At 44.5% G+C, this 20,914-nt stretch overlaps 1 protein-coding gene across 2 annotated transcripts in view; it reads left to right on the plus strand.

Annotated features, from left to right (window-relative positions):
* Positions 1-20,914, plus strand: part of arhgef25a (Rho guanine nucleotide exchange factor (GEF) 25a) — a 106,324-nt gene that overhangs the window by 39,725 nt on the left and 45,685 nt on the right. The gene's annotated exons all lie outside the window — the stretch shown is intronic.

Here is a 20,914-nt window from a genome sequence, read left to right on the forward strand (position 1 = left end):
CACTTCATGTGACTAGTATCTGGACTGTAACCTGATAAGATTTTACCCACAAGCATTTACACTGGTTAGTCAAATGCATCTGTGTGTGGGACAGAATATGCAAATTCGTTGATTGTGTGTGTGGTTATTATTACTGGTGTTTCAGTTGTACTGGGAGGGGTTTTGGTTGTCGAATGTGGATGCATTTAATTGCTTTTATTGGCTGGATTGCAGCACAGAAACCACCACAACAGCATAACATAGCCTAGCCTAGCCTAGCATAGCATAGCTTAACACTCTAACGAGAACAAATAAACACAAACATATATTTTGTAATTATTCCTGATTCATAACAGATAACGGATACCGGACATGTTGTTCTCCAGTTGGCACAGTGTGCAGTTAGCAAGCAAAAGAGAGATTGTAGTAACTCAGCCTAGCATTAGCTTATTGCTTTTTCAGGTTCCAGAGGCATCTGTGCACTAGATAGCATCAGCTCTTGCTTTGGTCAGCCTAGTGTTAGCTTTTAGTAATTTCAGAGGCTTCTGTGTGACAGATAACAGCATCGGTTCTTGCTTCGCTCATCTTAGCGGTAGCTTTTAGCTGTTCCAGATGCTCCAGAAGCTTCAGTGTGCCGGATTACAGCCTTGGCCTGTGCTTCGGTCATCTTAGCGGTAGCTTTTAGCTGCTCCAGAGACTCCAAAGGCCTGTGTGTGCCAGATACCAGCATTGGTCCTTGCTTTGTACGGCCTAGTGGTAGCTTTTGGCTATTCCAGAGGCTCCAGAGGCTTCTGTGTGCCGGATTACAGCCTTGACCCATGCTTTGGTCGGCCTAGCTGTAGCTTTTAGCTGTTCCAAAGGCTCCAGAGGCTTCTGTGTCCCGGATTACAGCCTTGACCCATGCTTTGGTCTGCCTAGCTGTAGCTTTTAGCTGTTCCAAAGGCTCCAGAGGCTTCTGTGCGCCGGATTACAGCCTTGACCCATGCTTTGGTCGGCCTAGCTGTAGCTTTTAGCTGTTCCAAAGGCTCCAGAGGCTTCTGTGCGCCGGATTACAGCCTTGACCCATGCTTTGGTCGGCCTAGCTGTAGCTTTTAGCTGTTCCAAAGGCTCCAGAGGCTTCTGTGCGCCGGATTACAGCCCCCCTCTATCCCCTTCTATCTGTATTCCCACAAATGTCTGTGATTCCATAAAACTAAACTGAACACAGTACTTGGCCGTTTGGTCGGATCATGTTCGGATTTCACTTGTCTGCATGAAAATCCAGGTGTGAACTGGAAGGAAGTCTGAAGCTTGAGATGCTGAAGCCGAGTCTTTGTGATTGTAGGTGCACCCTGTGTAGACACCAATGACCCCACATCCTATCTTTTGGTTCCCTTTGCCTTTCATTTGAACCATTGTCTGAAGAAGTCCTGCATGTGTATTGGGTTGGGCTTCCTCAGGACCCGAACTCTCTCAGAACTCTCTCAATGGAGAAGTTCTTCAGCTAAAGTTCAACAGTATCACTCCAGAGAACCTTTTCACCACCTTTATCTGGACGAGTTTCACCAGGCCATTGTGGGGACGTCCTGAAGCGATGATGGCGAACAGTGTGTTTCTGTCTGTAACACATCCTGGCTCTAATCTCTCCCTGTCGTCCTCTTCCGCGCTCTCTGTTCTGAATGCAGTGAGGAAAGAGCAGCAGAAAGCAGCAGAAACTGAAAGTATGCAGGGGGCTCTAGTCTGCTGCCTCTTCAGGAGTGAGATATTTTTAACATGAGACCCCATCCCCCCCTTACCCTCCTTCTGTCCCTTTCTCTTCCAACACATCTTTCTCTGATATGCTTCCTTTTCAACTCTCTTGCTCGCTCTCTCTCACTACACACACACACAGGGTTCTCGCAGCGGGACAGAGAAATAGCAGAGGCTAAATTTTGGGCACAAAGTCGTATGATTTGACTGTGAGGAATGTGAACATCAAGTGGAGCATTAAGATCATTCCTGGGGCAAATATCTGTCTCTCTCTCTCTCTCTCTCTTTTATGTCTCTCTTTCTTTTTTATGTCTCTCTCACTGTCTTTCTAATTCTCTAATTTGCTTGCACCTGTCTAAACCCCACCTTGGGGTAACCCCCCCCCCCCCTCTCTCTCTTTCTCTTTTTACTTATCTTGTCTTGCTCTCTCTCTCTCTCTCTCTTTCTCTCTCAATGTTTCTGTCTGTCTCTCTGTCCCTCACTCTCTGTCTCCTGTCCCCACTTCTTTCTTTCTTTGTCTTGCCAAGGTGCACCTCAGTCTAAACGTCACCTTGTGGTGACCCCTCTCTCTCTTTCTCTTTCTACTAATCTTGTCTTGCTCTCTGTCTCTCTTTCTCTCGTTCTACTTATCTTGTGTTGCTCTGTCTTTCTCTCTCTGTCTCTCTCTCTTTCTACTTATCTTGTCTTCTGTCTCTCTGTCTCTTTGTCTCTGAGGTGCACCTCAGTCTAAACCTCACCTTGTGGTAACCTCTCTCTCTCTCTTTCTACTTATCTCATTCGTGCTCTTTCTAACTTCAACAGCATCTTTCTCTCTGTCTCTCTCTCCATGTTTCTGTCTGTCTCTCTGTGTTTGTCTGTCTGTCTTTCCCTCTCTCTCTTCATTTCTGGTGCTCTCTCCATGGCTTGCTTTTTCAATCTTTCTCTTTCTCTCTCTCTGCCTCTCGTCATGTCTTGGTCTCTCAATCTCTCTCTCTTTCTCTCTCTCTCTCTCTCTCTTTCTCTCTCTCTCTCTCTCTCTCTCTCTCTCTCTCTCTCTCTCTCTCTCTCTGTCTCTCTCTCTCTCTGCCTCTCGTCATGTCTTGGTCTCTCAATCTTTCTCTCTCAATCTCTCTCTCTCTCTCTCTCTCTCTCTCTCTCTGTCTCTCTCTCTCAGTCAGGCTACATTAATCACCGTTCCCACAGCTGGTTGTAATAACCCTCTCTACTTGATTCACCTTTGCTTCCCTGCAGTCATATCCCCACCCCTCCTCTCTCTCTCTTTCTCCCTCACACACACACTGACATAACTCTTGCTATGTCGTCTGCTCTCCAGGCTTGTGTTTGTGAAGCATGCATTAAGACAAGAACGAGGGAACGGCTTATTAAAGGCAGGAGAGCATTCCATACCTTGTTTAGAATAAAAAAAGGGAAGGTATGGAACACACTCGGGAAAATTCCTCATCCTCCAAGAGTGTATCTTCACTTTACCAACCCCCCACCTCAACCCCATCTCTCCTCGCGTGGCAGACATAAGCTGTCCAGCAAGCAACTTAAAATAGAGCCCTGTTGCATCTCCCAGCTTCAGAAAGAGAGCTGCAGCGGCAGCGGTGTGTCTGTTAAGGAGTAGTACTTTCTCTGACCTTTGGCATGCCTTTCAGTGCTGCGTTTCCCTGCCATGTTTTTCAGCACAAAGGTCTCCGTCTGTCTCCACTGGCAGCCGCCCACTTTTTCTTTCCCCCGCAGGATCCCTGAAAGAAAGGACTGGCAAACATTTTCATGAGGCCGAAAAAAAAGCCTTAAATGATTGTGGAGTGGAAACAGTTCCTCAGCCCAGCAGAGCTCACGGTCTGACTCTCCAAGCCTTTATATGATGTAAAAGGGGAAAAAAAAGCATTGTGAGGGGGGATCCAGCTGTAGATCCCAACTCCACAGGGACTAGAGGATTGGCTGCCTTTTGAGGAGGGGTGCCTTCACTTCAATTATGCAACAAGCTCAAGGCCTACTGAGAAATGTGGAGGATCTGTATGTTTACTTTTGACCTCAGGGGGGAATCCTCAGTGTATTCACTCGTCTGTGATTAACCCCTTAATGCAGCGTTCATTTATTGGTATTTTGTACTCATGGGCTCCCCCTAGAGTTTACTGCTGTAAACACAAGTCACACTCATGGACAGCTGTACACATGCATTTGTTGACAAGCTGCAGGATACAGAACCAGCATCTGAAGTGAAAAAAGCACGTGGACGGAGGCGGTAGAGTAGTATTACAGGATTGTGCACTGTTACGCAGTTCTGGCTAGAGATGTTGTGCAGCTCCACCAAAGTTCCACAGTGCAGTAGCAGCAGTGCAGCATCAACATGATTCTGAAGCTGCTATTTTAGGGTGAACCTGCTATGCAGATTTAGACTGTATGGACTGGAGTGTGAATGGTATGTACTGAAACTGCCAAACCCATTGTTCAAACCTTGTATCTCCATTTTTGCTGTTTTTCACTTTTTAGCATAGTTTGAATCTGGCAGTTGTTTTATATATTATGTCACAGTCCTGTGATGATTGGGCCTATAGAAATGCTCCGAAATGTAGATCTTTTTACATTGACTTCTATTGAAAGTTAAGAAGGTTTTTCCTTCTCCTGTAGAGTTGCAATTTTGGCGATACAAGTTTTTTGCTTGACAGTGACAGTAAGGTCTGTTTTTAAAGGTTAAGGGGGGTTAATAGCGTTAGTATTAGTTTATAATATTATTTTTTCATAATTACAATGAAGATGACTTTTTCAGCAACGTCCTGCTGGAATAAAACGATGCTTCAAAGTCAGTTAAAGGTGTGAGGCTGCAAATGGACAGCGAGTCCCAGCTGTGGGGCTCTGATGTCAGCACTAACTCACAAAACGTATGAAGTAATGTACGTGTGTGTGTGTGTGTCTGAGGAAGAGAGGAAGCATGGGTGTTAGAACAGGCTTTCTGACTGCTTATCTTCTGTGTGGATGTCCCTCACTCTCCTCCCCTTGGGTTTAGTTGCTATGGCAATGTGACTTAGAAGAAATGGAGAGACATGGGAAAGAATAAGAATGTGCGTTTGAAAAATGAGCCAAATAGATGCAGCACACCTTCGTTGGGCTCTCTGCCATGCCATACATGCACTGTCTCGGAAACACACACAGCGGGCGTCTGTTGTCTGTAACGTTATCCCTGTAACCCTGTTGCACACCTTACTCCTCCCATACAGTGCTCGGAGCGTTTGTTGGGTCCCGAGCGTTCCTGATTGTTTTTAGTTGAAAAATCCCAGCTTTAGCTCATAATTTCAGTCATTTGCACGCACACACTAAGCACCACATGACTTTTCTGGGCCGTGGGCTTTCCACACCGGAACCGTCTCTGTGAGAGGCTCTTCAGTACCATCTGGACCTGGGCAGCCAGCTTCACAATTGTAAAGCTTCAGTAGGCACACACACAAACACAGCATGGCACAGCGTTGGGCAGGATTTCTCCTTGGCACAAACATTGGGAGACTCACTTTCACACAGAGGCTGTTTACACCTGGTGTTAGCATGCCATTTTTTAGTAATTGGCTCATGTTCGGATTTCTCGTCTCTACATGAAAAGACAGGAGCAAAACCATCTTCAGAGATGGTCCGAGGTGCATCTGAACGAATTGTATCACGCGTGTAAATGGAATGCTCCTTCCATGTCATGTCGGATACAGTTAAACAAGTGGAAATATGTCTGTTGGAATATAGTTAACACAAGTAATTATTACCTGATATGGATACTGGTGTCTAGCAGAGGAAGATGCCACTGTGGAAACCCTGGCATTTCTTGAAACAGAGCTAGACTACCTTGGTGAGAGACCGTCGGTTACAGAAAGTAAAATGTAAATTATGTACAGTATGTGCAACAAAAGTATTGGGACACCTGCTTATTCATTGGTTCTTCTGAAATCAGGGGGATTAAAAAAGAGTTTTTCCCATTGGAGTAACTGTCTGTACTGTGCAGGGAAGAAGGCTTCTGCTAGATTTTGGAGCATTAATAAGGTCAGGATGTTGGATGACCACCATTCCACCTCCATCCCCAACTCCCCAGCTAACCCCAAAAGAACCATAATTCCAGAGAACACAGTTCCACTGCTCCACAGCTCAATGCTAGTGGTCTGTTTACCCCTCCAGTCCACTCCTGGTATTCGGCATGGTGCCAAAAGGTTCATGGTTATCTGCTCCGGAGAGTCCTATTCTATTGTCAGTACCTCTCTATAGGGGCACGACAAGCTGTGTGTGTGTGTGTGTGTGTGTGTATATGTGTGTGTGTGTGTGCAAGTATCAGCAAACTCAGCAGCTCAGTGGGTTCGTATGGTGAATATTCGGATATTATCCAGATATGAAATGAATGTTAACGCAAGGTTTAAATAGCCTCAAAGACGCCCACATTGTTATGGAGAACATCTGAAGCTCCATTTACCCCAAATCAAGGTGAGGTTTTGGTGAGATGTTCAGCAGGCTGGAACAAGAGTGTTGCTGACTGTAAATGATCAAATATATAGAGATATATACATTTACAGTTAGTGTATTGTGTGTAAAATTGTCTGCAGATGACAAGGAGGCCAAATAGATGCTTGAACTTGTTTCTGAACTGCTGGAAGAACATCAGAGAGAACATTGATGCTCCAGGCTTCTAAAGCCACCTGTTGCTGTTTGTATAGAAGTAGACTGGGGCACTGAGCAGAAATATGAGCTGGAGCACATCAGTTCATCACTGAAATAAGCTTGTGCTTCACTCCTGAAATGGAGCAGTATATCAGAGAGATCTCGGCGCGAGAGAGAACATTGATGCTCCAGCTTTCTAAAGCCACTTCTTGCTCAGGGCAAATCGCACCTCTCCACTTCCACTCCCGCTCCACCCGGCAAACTTCTTTTCTGTAGACTCTGTAGTGCTCTGAGTGGGCTACGATATAACCCAGTTCAATGTCATCATCATCATCATCATCATCATCAAGGAAGAATCATGTAAGGGCCAACAACAGTGAGAGTGGTCAAGCCATCTCTGGACAAATCAGGAAAGGAATGTTTGGCAAGTGTATTCCTCACAAACAATGTCAAGACTGCATTGTCATACACTATAGGGACAAAAGTATTGGGACACCTGCTCATTCATTGTTTCTTCTGAAATCAAAGGTATTTAAAAAGAGTCTATCCCGCTTCTCTCACTACTGTCCAGGGAAGGCTTTCTACAAGATTTTGGAGGAGCATTGCTGTCAGGGTTTGATTGCATTCTGTGACAAGGGCATTAGTAATGTCAGGCTGTTCGATTATCACGACCCTACCTCATCCCCAAGTCCCTAACTGCTGGGGGCTTTACACCTGGCATTAGGTATGGTGCCAATAGGGTCAGGTTCCTATTCTATTGGCAGTACTTCTCTAAAAGGACTACACAAGCTGTGTGTAAGTGCCTTTGCAGATCTGTACCAGCAATAGGTGCAACTTAAACTAGATGAATGCATTCGTTAGAAGGGGTGTCCACAAACATTTGGACATATAGTGTATCTTTTGTTAGCTTTGAGCCAAGCTTCAGTTTAGTCACTGAATATGTCTCTGCGGATCGACTACATTGCAAATGAGATTTTGCGCTGCAATATGAAGTACATGCCCACTCAGAGGGAAGCCCTTTCTGACCATCCATGCAAATGCCAGTGAACCCAGCCGTTCTCTATCCCCGTCACGCATGCCTGCCTCACACTCAAACCCAATCAGCATTCCTTGCTGCACCCCCACACGAATCCAATATAAGGTAAATAAGATTAATCAGAAACTGAAGCCCTGTCTCACAGCCCTTATGTAGAGGTTGCTGGGTTCACTCTCTCTCCCCACACGCTGCCAACCACTGCAGCCCATCATTAGGAAGAGTAGACTGTGTGTGTGCTAGGGGTGCAGGAAGAGTGCATGGATTCAGGCTGCGGCTGAAGAAGTGTAATTTCCATCCCCTCTCTCTTCATTTAAGCTGTGTCTAGCCCGCTAATCCCAGGGGCCGCAGGCTCCTGTGGTGGCTCCTGAAGAAACGAGGGCACAAAGAGGGACTTGGAAGGGCTGCTTGACCTGCTGCGCTGGAATGCAGGACTTTTTTCCCCCTAAACCAGGACTGCATGGCTCCCGCCCAGCCCGGCGCACACCACTCAACTTACACTCACTCATAGACCTGCAACCTGAATAAGAGCCGCGAGCTAGAGTTAGAAATATTTGTCCAAATCCAACAGGACCCCACTATTCACTCTGAGGTTCGGTCAGGTTTAAACATCATTTCTGAAATATTTGTCGGGCTCAAGTCGGGTTCAGATTTCTGCCTTGGGTTTCTCATAACCGGTCTACCAACTTTAACATACTTTAGCATGCTTTTACCCCTGCTTAAATTTTCCTCTGTACTTTAGTCTGTCCCCCTGCTTCTAGTGTCTCAAACGATTCTCAATCAGCTATGCTAGAGGCTCTCTTTCTGTTGGCAGGGAGGTCTGCTGAGTCAAAGAGACTGGAAGGAAAATAAAGTGTTAGGTTATGTAAAGGTTGTCCAGAGTAAAATCGCTTGGATTGCTGTTTGTAAAGTATTGAAGGATGAATACATTTAAGTTCTGACAGAATTGGGTTGGGCTGCACTCACATTTAGACAGACTTTGGTCGTACTACAAATGAGTTCAGAAGGGCATTTTTCAGACTATGGTTTGGGTTCAGAAAATATTGTTTTAGACTACAATCAGGTTCCCATAGAATTTTGAAGGGTTACATTTGGGTTTGGACATAATTTCGTCAGACTATATTCTGGCTTGGACATAATTTTGTCAGACTACATTTGGGTTTAGACAGAATTTTGTCTGACTTTGTTCTGGTTTGTACAGAATTTTGTCTGACTGTGTTCTGGTTTGGACAGAATTTTGTCTGACTGTGTTCTGGTTTGGACAGAATTTTGTCTGACTGTGTTCTGGTTTGGACAGAATCTTGTCAGACTACATTTGGGTTTGGACAGAATTTTATCAGACTACATTCTGACTTGGACAGAATTTTGTCAGATTAGGTTCTGGCTTGGACAAATGGACTACATTTGGGCTTGGACAGAATTTTGTCTACAACTACAATCGGGATTAGAATTTTTTGTGACCTGCTGTAACATTTGAAAGAACCTTGTCGGACTGTAGTTGAGTTGACAGAATTATATGGCATGTAGTTGCCATACAGGTTTGAAAGAAATTTGGTGGACTATGATGTGGTTGGGCTACAGTTGGGTTCAGACAGAACTTTACAGACTGCAGTCAGGTTTGAACAGAGGTTGGTCGGACTACATTGTTTGGCTCAGACTGAATTTTGTTGTACTACAGTCAGTCTAAACTTCAGGCCCGATTAAAGCTCCGGCACAAGCTTTTCACTCTTGAGACTCAGGAGACAGGCAGACCTGCCCCAATCCATCCCCATCTTTCTTTTCACTAGCTGGAAATGTCACTGACTGCCATTGACCTGAATACTCTGACTGCCCCAGATCCAGGCATTTCATCAGATTATGAAGTGGTGAGTGAAGTGTAACATGCGAGCAGTGCTGACCGTGCTCACACATTGACCTCTACGCTCAGAGCTGTGTGTATCATCTTCAGAGCGGAGTGGAATAGAACTTGAAAAAGGTTTCGCTGTTCACACTGGGTTCAGACATTGCTTCTCAACTATTTGTTGAGCTTGGATTGGATCTCCTACCTTTGACAGATTTTGGCCTGCATTTATCCCTGCTTTCGTTTTTCCCCAACTCTCTATTTTATTATCTTAAAGCTTTTTAATCTGGAATACTGGAATCACTCATGCTGGTTCATGTGGCCAACACATGTGTCAAAATGAAAGCCAGTGAGATAGAAAACGGCAAATTTATTAAGCAGAACATGTTGCAGGCAAGACAACGTTCATCACATGTGTGAAAATCTTCGGACATGGCACATAACAAGTACATGTTTTGTTCAGAATGTTTTATACAGCTCCAGTTGGTGGTGGTGGTCTTTGGATTTGGATTGGATCGGACTGAGAAGGAATTTTGAGGAGCTCCAGTTGGGTTCTTATTCAGAACCTGTGGTGCTGTTGGTTGGGTCAGAGTCTTGTGTGCTTCTTTGGCTGCTGCTCGGACGTTCAATACCAGGGACAGATTCCAGTGCAGTTCGGTGAATTCCAGATTAAACACACCTGCTAAACTGGCTTGAATCAGATATGTGTGAATAAGGAAACTGAATTTCCTCATGAGCCTGAGTTCGGCTCATCTTGACCAGAGCTGGACAGCCTTGATCTTTTTCCGCCTGCCTGCCAGCTGGAGAGGGAGACTAACTCAGAAGTGACAGGAGGACTTCAGTGCTGGGTGTGCTGGAGAGAGGCCCAGTGGTGCCTTTTCGACAGAGTTGTCTAGCTCTCTAGCAAGATAACACACACAGCCTGATCCGATCAAGCAGCCCGAAGTGTCAAACACTGAGAGCCTTCGGGGTAATGAGACTGGAGAACATATACACATATGCATCCACTCTCTAACACACACACACACACCTTGAAGGGTTACACATAAGTCTCATTCGTCTTTTAAGTATTATTCATGTACTTTAATGATCTATAATTTATATCATTTATGTTATCCATACAATAGCAAATGGAGCTAAACATTACACCTTAGTATACACTGATCAGCCATAACATTAGCACCATCTGCCTAATATAGAGTAGGTGCCCCTTGTGCCACCACAGCAGATCTGAGCATTTGAGGCATGGACTCCACCAGACCTCTAAAGGTGTCCTGTGGTATCTGGCACCAAGATGTTAGCAGTAGATACTTGAAGTCCTGTGGGTTGTGAGGTTGCCTTATTTGCCCATGACCCTGTTTTGCCGAATTACTGGTTGTCCTCTCTTGGAGCACTTTTGGTAGGTACTGACCAATGCATACCCAGAAAAACACAAGACCACAAGACCTGCCCGATGTTTTGGAGATGTTCTGACTCAGTGGTCTAGCCACCACAGTTAGGTTCTTGGCATAGTGTCTCAGATCCTTATCCTTGCCCATTTTTCTGCTTTTAGCACATCAACACATGAAGATAATCTGTCTTTCACTTCACCTCTCAGTGGTGCTAATGTTATGGCTGATCAGTGTATAGATTTCTGTATATGTGATCAAACCCAGGAAGGGGACCACTGGACTTGAAGGATAACAGGAAGGCTGGAGTAGGTAATCAGGAAAGTCAGGAGGCCTGTGGCTTTTTTGCTCAGGTTTCTGTGAGCTACTTTATACAATTACAGGGTTAAACTGGTGCCCCTGCCTCCGGTTGTTCAGTCCCGGTTTGCTGATTGCAGCTGAGTCTGTGTTTTTTTGTTGTGTGTTTGTGCAGCAGGAAACACAGTTTAGGGTTTTAGCTGGTCTGCATTATGAAACTCCCAGTCTGAAAATGAGTCCCAATCGGGCCTGGGATAACACTGTTAGCATTTAACCTCCAAGCAAGTTGATTAGATTTAGGATAAACAACGCTTCCTCCCCAACGTGTAAACTGCTGGCTTAACCTTCCGAGACAGTAGCATTTTAAAGAACACAGCAACAGTGTGCCTAAGAGTGCTGTCTCTGCATTCACGATCCATCTCTTATGAAGTGGCAAATCCTGCTCTTCCCCTGCACCAGTCCAGGAGATGAGTGTGTCCCTCGGGACGGCTGGGGGAACGGGTGGAGGAGGGGGTTGCTGGACGCCTCTGTGTGTTTGCGGTTCTTCTTTTATCGCCTGTGGCTTTCCTCCACCGTCCCGTCCGTAATCATTCACACTGTTTGGAGTGTATCAGACAGCTAGCCTCAGCTCTGTGCTGAGCTTATGTAACAACCACACAGCTGGAGTTCGCACTTCTGAGGATGTCTGGAACTGTTAACAGACTGGCATTAAATGAAGAGTCAGCAAGATGGTTTATATGGCTTTGCCTTGGGCCTGTACACGGTAATATTAAGTAACAGTACCATCAGCACATTGGGAGTGAGCTGTGGTCTACCAGCAATGCCATCTCCATTATACTGTGATGAAGAGTGCATGTGTCAGAGATGTCGACTGACTGACAACTCGAGTTGGACCCCCTTAACTGACTCACGGCTCACAACTCAACTCGGAGTCAAGGCTTTCTTATGTGTGAGACGTCACCTGTCAGTATTGCTGTGCTTACACAGAGTTATTAGTACAATGTCAATCCCTCTCAGCTTGCAGAAATGAGCCATTTGCTATGAAAAAACTTTCAGTTTAATGGACAGAATCAAGCTCTACATCTGTGCAGGGTTTGTTAGCTACAGTTCCTATAAGTGACAGAGCACATTCCTCAAAAATGAAGCTTTCATGCTATTTAACTAGCATATCTGCTGTACAAAGGATGGACTAACCAACAATTCCACCTAAAATAGTGCAACAGTTACAGTCAGACTCATATATGGGTACTTGTGTGCAACTGCAGAAGCATTTCAATTTAGAATTTAAAATAAGAATAAGAAGCTGAGACTTGGATTCAGATCCCAGGGACTCAACACTGAACTCAGACTTGTATCCCAGAGACTCAACACTGAACTCGGACTTGCATCCCAAAGACTCAACACTGAACTCAGACTTGCACCCCAAAGACTCAACACTGAACTCAGACTTGCATCTCAGAGACCCAACGCTGAACTCAGACTTGCATCCCAGGGACTCAACACTGAACTCAGACTTGCATCCCAGAGACTCAACATAGACTTGCATCCCAGAGACTTTAGGCTTAACTCAGACCCAGACTTGCATCCCAGAGACCCAACGCTGAACTCGGACTTGCATCCCAGAGACTCAACATAGACTTGCATCCCAGAGACTTTAGGCTTAACTCAGACCCAGACTTGCATCCCAGAGACTCAACGCTGAACTCGGACTTGCATCCCAGAGACTCAACACTGAACTCGGACTTGCATCCCAGAGACTCAACACTGAACTCGGACTTGCATCCCAGAGACTCAACACTGAACTCGGACTTGCATCCCAGAGACCCAACACTAAACTCGGACTTGCATCCCAGAGACCCAACACTGAACTCAGACTTGCATCCCAGGGACTCAACGCTGAACTCGGACTTGCATCCCAGAGACTCAACATAGACTTGCATCCCAGAGACTTTAGGCTTAACTCAGACCCAGACTTGCATCCCAGAGACTCAACACTGAACTTGGACTTGCATCCCAGAGACTTTAGTCTCAACTCAGACTCAGACTTGCGGCCAAGAGACTCTACGCTAAACACATACTTGCATAAAAGAGACCTAACGCTGAACTCGAAGAAGACTTGCATCCCAAAGACCCAACATAGACTCGCATCCCAGAGACTTAAGGCTCAGTTCGGACCTGCATCACAGGAATTCAACACAGACTTTTATCCCAGAGGCTCAAGACTCGGCTCGAACTCAGATACAGGCACTCAGGACTCTCAGTTCAGGCATCTCAGACTGCACAAAATATTAAACTAAAGCGAATGGCCTACAACAGCAGGAGACTACTTCTGGTGGGTTCCAGCTAAGGATGGCAGTGGGCACAGGCTCACCAAAATGAGACAGCTGAAGACTGTAAAAACTAAGCCTGGTCTGATGATATTTGATTTGTGCTGAGGCTCACAGATGATAGGCTCAGAATTTGGCACCAACAGCATGAGTCCATGGACTCAACATGGCATGTGTCAACAGACCGGGCTGGTAAAGGTGGTGTACTGGTGTGGAGAATGTTTTCCTGGCATACTTTGGACTGGTTTATACCAATCAATTAATGCTTGAATGCCACATGTGGGTATTGCCTATGTGAGTATTGTTGGTGACCATGTGTTTCCCTTTACTGCCACAATTTGTATACCTTCTTATCTTCTAAACAGCCAGCATGATGATGCACCATGTCTGTTACCAAGGCAATTTTAGACTTTTCTTTTCTCTTGTTATCTCTTTCCCTGCTGCCCCACTTTCAATACACCATTACACCTTGCCATGCACTTATGTGGAAGGTAAACACAGAAGAGCTGCTAACACGAGAAGGCCGCGTTAGTTCCGCTGCATTAGGTGCCTCCCGGAACGGGACATTTCCAGGTTTCCCGTAAGACAGAGGCACCGGAGGGACTGGATGCAGCTGCTTTTTGGCCTGTCAGCCTGGTGGCCACATGGTATAATGCTCATCTCAGCATCTTTGAACTGGTGAATGGACAGGGGGTTGGTGCTGTAGAGCAGAGAGCACAGTCTGTCCAAGATGCGGAGAAAACAGGAAAGTTAAGGAGGGAGGAGAGGCTGAAAAGAAGGAACAGCCAACAGTCAGTGCTTATTAACTCAAGTAGAGCAAAAAAAAAAAGCCCATAAACAAAGCCAAACAATAACACAGGATCAGATACCCCATATATGGCTGAGAGCATAAACAACAAGGCACATTAAGAGCTCAGAGCAGCACTCGGGCAAAAATAAACCTGGAAAATGGCCGTAATCATGACCAGCACCGATAAACCTAGGCTCATGTGTGCCCCAGCTCCGGCGGGGGCCGAGTCATGTAAGGTCACAGCATGGATGGGGTTTTGTTATTTATTGAAGTACTCAGCCCTCGTTCGGTCCAGTTCAGCTATGCCCAGAGCTGGAAAGCATCAATGACCTGGTCAGAGGGCTTGTCCTCCAGCCACATCCCAGCACAGCTGAGCTCTTTTGGAGCCAGACCTGTCTGAACCTCAGACAGCTCCATTTCCTCTGAGTAGGTGAAATGTAATCTCAGGACAGGAGTCGGTACAGATGAGAAGCTATAGAAAGAGAGGGGGTGAGGGAGAGCGGTGGGTGGGGACAGGGATAGCATGAAGGTGCTCTTCTTTATGGTCCTGCTAACTGAGCCTTTCAAGCACACTGAGCTAACTCAGTGAATTTAAGGGCTTCTATGTACGTCCATAATTCAGTTCCTCAGACCTATTTGTTACCAAGTAACCATATGGATATTTTCTGTAATTACTGCAGATGCTTTTATCCAGAGCGATGTACGTTGGTACTATGTAGACATGTAGGCGAAAAAGTATTGGGACACCTTCTTATTCATTGTTTCTTCTGAAATTTATGGGCATTAAACATTACATTACATTACAGTATTCTGCTTTTATTGAAGAAACTGGCTTTACTGTCCAGGGACGAAGGCTTTCTACTAGATGTTGGAGCATTGCTGTGAGGATTTGATTGCATTCAGAGTGTTATTGAGGTCAAGGTCTTGGATGATCATCACTATGCCTCTGTCCCAATTCCACAAGTCATCCCAAAAGTATTGGATAGAGCACCATCATTCACAGCTCAATGCTGGGGGGCTTTATACCCCTTTAGCCCATGCTAAAAGGTGCTTAGCCTGTTTTTATAGTTGCAAAATTAACATATAAAGACACGGAAAGATTATAATTATATATTGCTGTGTAAATTATTATTATTATTATTATTATTATTATTATTATTAATAGTTGAATAATAAGCCAGCTGTTTAAGGGTTAAGCGTATCCTGGCTGTTGGCCATGCTTCCATCTCTCTGGTCCACTGAATGATTCTAATGCTGTGAATAATGCTGCTCGGGCACCCGCTGTGTGTGTTTGTGTGTTAGCCCATGCTTCACAGGGCTGGAAATCACTACACAGGTTAGACGCAGTGGGATGTTAATCTGTGATGAGTGTGTTTATCCTTGCTACTCAGGGTTTAATATCAATGCAAAAGTGTCTGTGTGTGTGTGGGTGCACGTATATGCTTCACAGAGCCTGTCAGTGCTGCATTGTTTTATACAGTTGGTGGTCAGGTGGAGATGACCTGGCTCTGTTCCCCCTCAGTGCAGTCTCTGTGGCCTAGCCAAGCCTGAGCTGACTAAAGGCTTTCAGGTCCCATGAGGCTGGAACGCTCTGTCTAAACAATGCTGCCCCATAATGGCTACACTCTGTCCAGCGGAGTGCCTGCATCAGCAGTGGCCTGGCACAATCGATACCCAAAAACTGAGGCCAAATTTTTTTGAAAAACAATCTGCTCCCTAAGAACTTTAGAGCATGAACTTTTTAGGTGAATTCATTAGGGGAGAAATGAAGGGACAGAAGATCCATCTTTGGTTCCTTAAAGATTTGTTTAGTGGATGGTTTTTCAGATAAATGTTTGCTTATGAGATTAACCTTTAAAGATGAATCTTTTGAACCCAACAACCCTTAACATCTCATCCCATAACAACATAATATTAATAATTATAGTGTCTTAGCAATTACTGAATCATTTATAGTGGATACTAAATAATTCATAGAGATTACTAAATTATTCATATTAGACATGTAATAATTTATAGTGGATATGGAATAATTCATAGTACATAGTGACTAATTAGTAGACTCTGAAAAAATAATTGTAGTTACTGAATGATTCATAGTCGTTACTAAATAATTCATAGTGGATACTGTATAGTCAACTGTAAATACTGAATAATTCATAGAGATTACTGCATAATACGTAGTAGTTACTGAATAATTCATAGTAGTTACTGAATAATTCATAGTAGTTACTGAGTAATTCATAGTGGATAATGAATAAGCCACTGTAAATACTGAATAATATCTAAATACTTAATAAATAATAGATAATGATATCTTAAAAATACATCTAGGCTTAAAGATCTACATTTAGTGATCCTAAGGTGTTAGAATGAGGACCCTTTCTTCATAGAACCATTTCAGATGGCCACAGATATTTCAAGTATTTCAACAAATGAGCAACCCACTGACATCACCAGAGGCCAGACATCCTCCCTAGTGATGCGTGCTCTTTCAGGCCTGCAATGCATCCATTTAGGGTTGACGGCTGACTTGACCAATTAAAAATATTCCATTTCTTGACCCTGAAGATCCTCAGCGGCGCGTTTGTGCTACAGAATAAAATGCCATTGCGTTTTGAAGCATTTGATCATTGAAGAAGTTGATGTATCTGATGAAGAAGAAGATGTTTTTGATCACCTCACAATTCATACTGGTGACTCATCAATAAAAGAACTGTACAGTGTGCCAGTTCAGGGCTGCCAACTCTGCTTCTGGAAATCTACTGCACTGGCGAGTTCTGTTCCAGCACACATGGCTCTAATGTTCAGATACTTCTGAAGTCCTGACTAACTGGATCAGGTGTGTTCGATTAGGATTGAAAGAAGGTCTGTGCCAGTAACAGATCCCTCTTATTTGTCTTCCCGTGTGGAAAATAGCTGCGGTAAACAGTTCAAGTGGAACTTTGGGGTTGTTCTCTTTTTTTTTTCTCTTGTAATGATGTGACAGACCCTCACAGTGAAGTGGACTCAGGAGCAAACAAAAACATGAAGGCATGTGAACTGATGATTGATCTTTGTGAAATAACAGAACATTGTAAGAGCAGTTCAGGAAAAGTTGTAGTGGTAAAACAGTCATCTTTAATTTGGCTCCAAAACTCACAATATTTCAGTGGAAAACAACAGAGCTGTCTTTTATCTGAGAGCTGAGACACGGCTTAAAGCCGTTTTGTCTGATGTGGGAAACTTGATGTTGTGGTCTGAGGATGTTCTCAAAGTAACGTTTTGTACAGGCATCGTACCCATCTTTCATAACAGCTAACAGCCCCCTTCTTCCCAGAATGCTCAACCAGGGCTCCTCAGCAGCAGCAACATTTAGAAAAATCTAAGCTGTGAAACTTGATTAACCATCACAGGCCCAGTTGAAACGAAATGCTGCGCAATGGTAGATCGGCTGGATAAGAGTCACACCTGCCTTTGATCATTGTCGTTCCTTTTTTCCACCCTTTCTAGCGAATTATGAAAACATGCATGAAAAAAATTTTCTTGCTCTTGGATAATGTGCATAAGTTAGTTTATGGATGCAAATCTGCAAAAAAAGGAGTGAAGGGAGAAAGGTTTGGCATTTAGATCCTGATGTAGGCCTAGAAGAGCATGTTTAGCATTACGGCTAAATCCGAGCTGTTTACTGCAGTGACGTTCCCACCCAAGGGTTCAGTTGATGATGGTAAAGCCCTCATAAATGGACTACTGCCGCTCAACCTGGCATCTCTGAACTACTATCATTAAGTCCGCTATAGGTGTATAAAATCAAGCAGCTAACTTTGCAATCAGCCTTTAATTCTGCCACACATTAGTGAAAGAATGGGTGGCTGTAAAGAGCTCAGTGAATTCCAGCGTGGTTCTCTAATAGGATGACACCGTTGCATCAAAGCAGGTGACATTTCGTCCCTCGTGGATCTTCCAGTGATATTAAGAGGTGTTGCTGAAAGCCGGAAGCATTTAGGAACTTGTAAAGTTACAGAGCAGGGTCACGTAATGCTGAGGTGCACAGTGCCTAAAAGTCTCCAACGCTCTGCTGAGTCAATAGAGAGAATTGGAGAGTTCCAACCCTCCTCTGGCATTAACATCAGCACAAAAACGGTGTGCCAGGAGCTTCATGGCATGGGCATTCAAGCCTTACATCACCAAGCACAATTTCAAGCATTGGTTGGGGTGTTGTAAAGCACACCACCACTGGAGCACCCTGGAGCAGCAGAATCGTGTTCTGGCAGAGTTTGGTAATGCCAGGAGAACACTGCCTGCCATGACTGCATTGCGCCAACTGTTAAGTTTGAATGGGTAAAATTTCACAGACACACCCTAAAATCCTGCAGAAAGCCTTCCCATGTAGAGCAGAAGCTGATATAGTGGCAAACAGGGCACCAACTCCTTATTAATGCCTATGAATTTAGAATGGGCTGTCAGAAAAGCTCCTGTAGGTGTAATGTGTAGGTGTCCCAATAATTTTGTCCTACAGCAGCTTGTTGAAGTTTTGACATAATTGGAATCTGGCAGTTGTTCTTTATATTATGAATGAATTTTGTGATGAATGGACCAGCAGAAATGCTCCACAATAAAAAATCTTTGAGCGTGGAATGGCCTTTGCTTGACAACGACAATATATAAAGCTCACTGACTGCAACTTTTATTCCATAGTTATAGTTTCCCTTCAATTACAGTCGCCTGTGAACAGAGACAAAACATCCCTGTGTGAGCGAATACTTCCAAACTGCACTGTTACTGCGAGTGCTTATTATCCCTGAGGTTTTTTGCACAGAAAGCATAAAGCTGAGAACAGGAGCAATGCCTTGGCAGAGCCATTAGTGAGAGAAAAGGGGAGGGGGATTAGAGAGGGAGAAGCATAATGGGAGGGAGAAGCCCAGCATTACACTGAAAGCTACAGAGAGGGGGAGCCCGGCCTTAATATGCCTGCCTTTTACTTTCAGCTGTTAATTATCAAATCCACTGAAGGCTGCTGCACTTGCATTAGGAAAATGCATCTGTGTAATCTGTTCTCGCTCTCAAGCACGCCATTAGAGAAATGAGTTGCCAGCAGCCCTGCAGGCCGAGTCTGACAGTCTGGGAGGAGTGGAGGCTCTTTTTTTTTTAATCTCCATAATACACACACACACACACTCCTCTTTAAGTGACACAGTGACAGCAGAGTGCTGGGAGAGAGAAGGGCAACCCAGTTATGGACATTAACTCACATAAGCATTCCGGGGCATAGGGAAGAATTATGGCCGTGCTCTCAGGCGGCACAATTATCACAATATTGGCCTTTGCAAGAGGGTTATCGCTGAGGCTGGCGAAAAACTAAAGCCTCAATCAAATCCCTAAATGTTTTATTGCGTGATCATCCTCCTGGCCTGTTCACACACATCCCAGATCAATTTCTGAGGGTGTTGTGATGAGTCAAGGCATTCATGTTAGCCTGCAAATGCTAATCATTTTGGTAAAAATAAAAAAAAATTAAAATTTGAGAATCAAAAGACTTTAGGACTATATGGACAAAAGTATTGGGACACCTACACATTGCACCTACAAGAGCTGACAACTTCTTTTTGCAGTGATGGTTCCAGCGATGGTTCCAGCACCACGCTGGAGTTCAGTGAGCTCTTTAGAACCACCCATTCTTTCATTAATGTGTGGAAAGGCAGACTGCATGGCTAGATGCTTGATTTTATACACCTGTGGCAATGTGTGTCCCAATACTTTTGTCCAGCTAATAGTAGTAATATTAATTGTGAGTCAAAACATGAAAAAATTAACACTGTCTGCAACTAAATTAGCTTTATATTATTCAACACATTGATTATATCATTAGATCAGTTTTTCCAACCCTCTGAGTGTTAGTGTGGCTTTACAGTGGACTGTATGTGTGTGTGTGTGTGTGTGTGTTTAGGCATCACATCCTGTGCAGGGTGACAGCTGGAAGGCAAAGCCAGCCCAAAATGAACCAAACCCCTTCAGAGCCCACCCAGCTCCTCTATCTCCCCACATCAGACACACCACTCCACTCTGAGTCAAACACCAAGCACATTTTCAGCGTCTCACAGACGTCTCCGCTCACTTTTTTGCCTCTTATAAAAGCAGAAAGGAAGGAGACGTTAGACTGGTGGGGACAGTCCTCAAAGACGCTTCATATACACAGAGCCAGAGCAGAGAGCGAACACTCGTACACAGAAAAATAAGACGGGGCGAAGGCAGGGAAAGCGCAGAGGAGATATCTTCCCCAGCAGAAGACGGAGGAATTAGAGGCATTCATCTCGAACAGTGAAGCTGTGCTTTAAGATTAGGTTTCAGACTGAGGGTGAATAGCCGGCTGCTCCTCAGCTCTGGAGCTGTGCATGAAACAGCTCCGCCAGCTGTGTCCTTCTTTATTCTCAGAACAACTAGTCCCCAATCGTTTGATCTCACAATCAGCTGCATGTTTGCATGACCTTCAGAGGTCTACAGTCCCCCCACAAAGCCCCCCAACAACATGCGCTTCTCATTCCAGTAAACGTCTATAGGGTTGCCGCTGTAATCTGATTTAGGAATCACTGTTGACCTTTAGAAGTTGCTATTGTTTTTTTTCTGTACTATTACTACACTATACTACGTGCAGTAATGTAGCGAATTACATAATTGACGTGATTTACATTCTGATTCTGGGCTACATAGCTTTTACGCTTGTTTTGTAATGTACGCTTTTTGGACAAAAGTATTGGGACATCTGCTCGTTCATTGTTTCTTGAAATCAATTTTGTTGAAATCAAGGGTATTAATAAAGAGTTGATCCTGCTTCTGTTGGAGTAACTCTCTCTACTGTCCAGGGAAGAAGGCTTTCTTCTAGATTTTGGACCATTGCTGTGAGGATCTGATTGCATCACGTGACAAGAGCATTAGTGAGGT

The sequence above is a fragment of the Salminus brasiliensis genome, chromosome 14, assembly GCF_030463535.1.
Source record: "Salminus brasiliensis chromosome 14, fSalBra1.hap2, whole genome shotgun sequence".
NCBI lineage: Eukaryota > Metazoa > Chordata > Actinopteri > Characiformes > Bryconidae > Salminus > Salminus brasiliensis.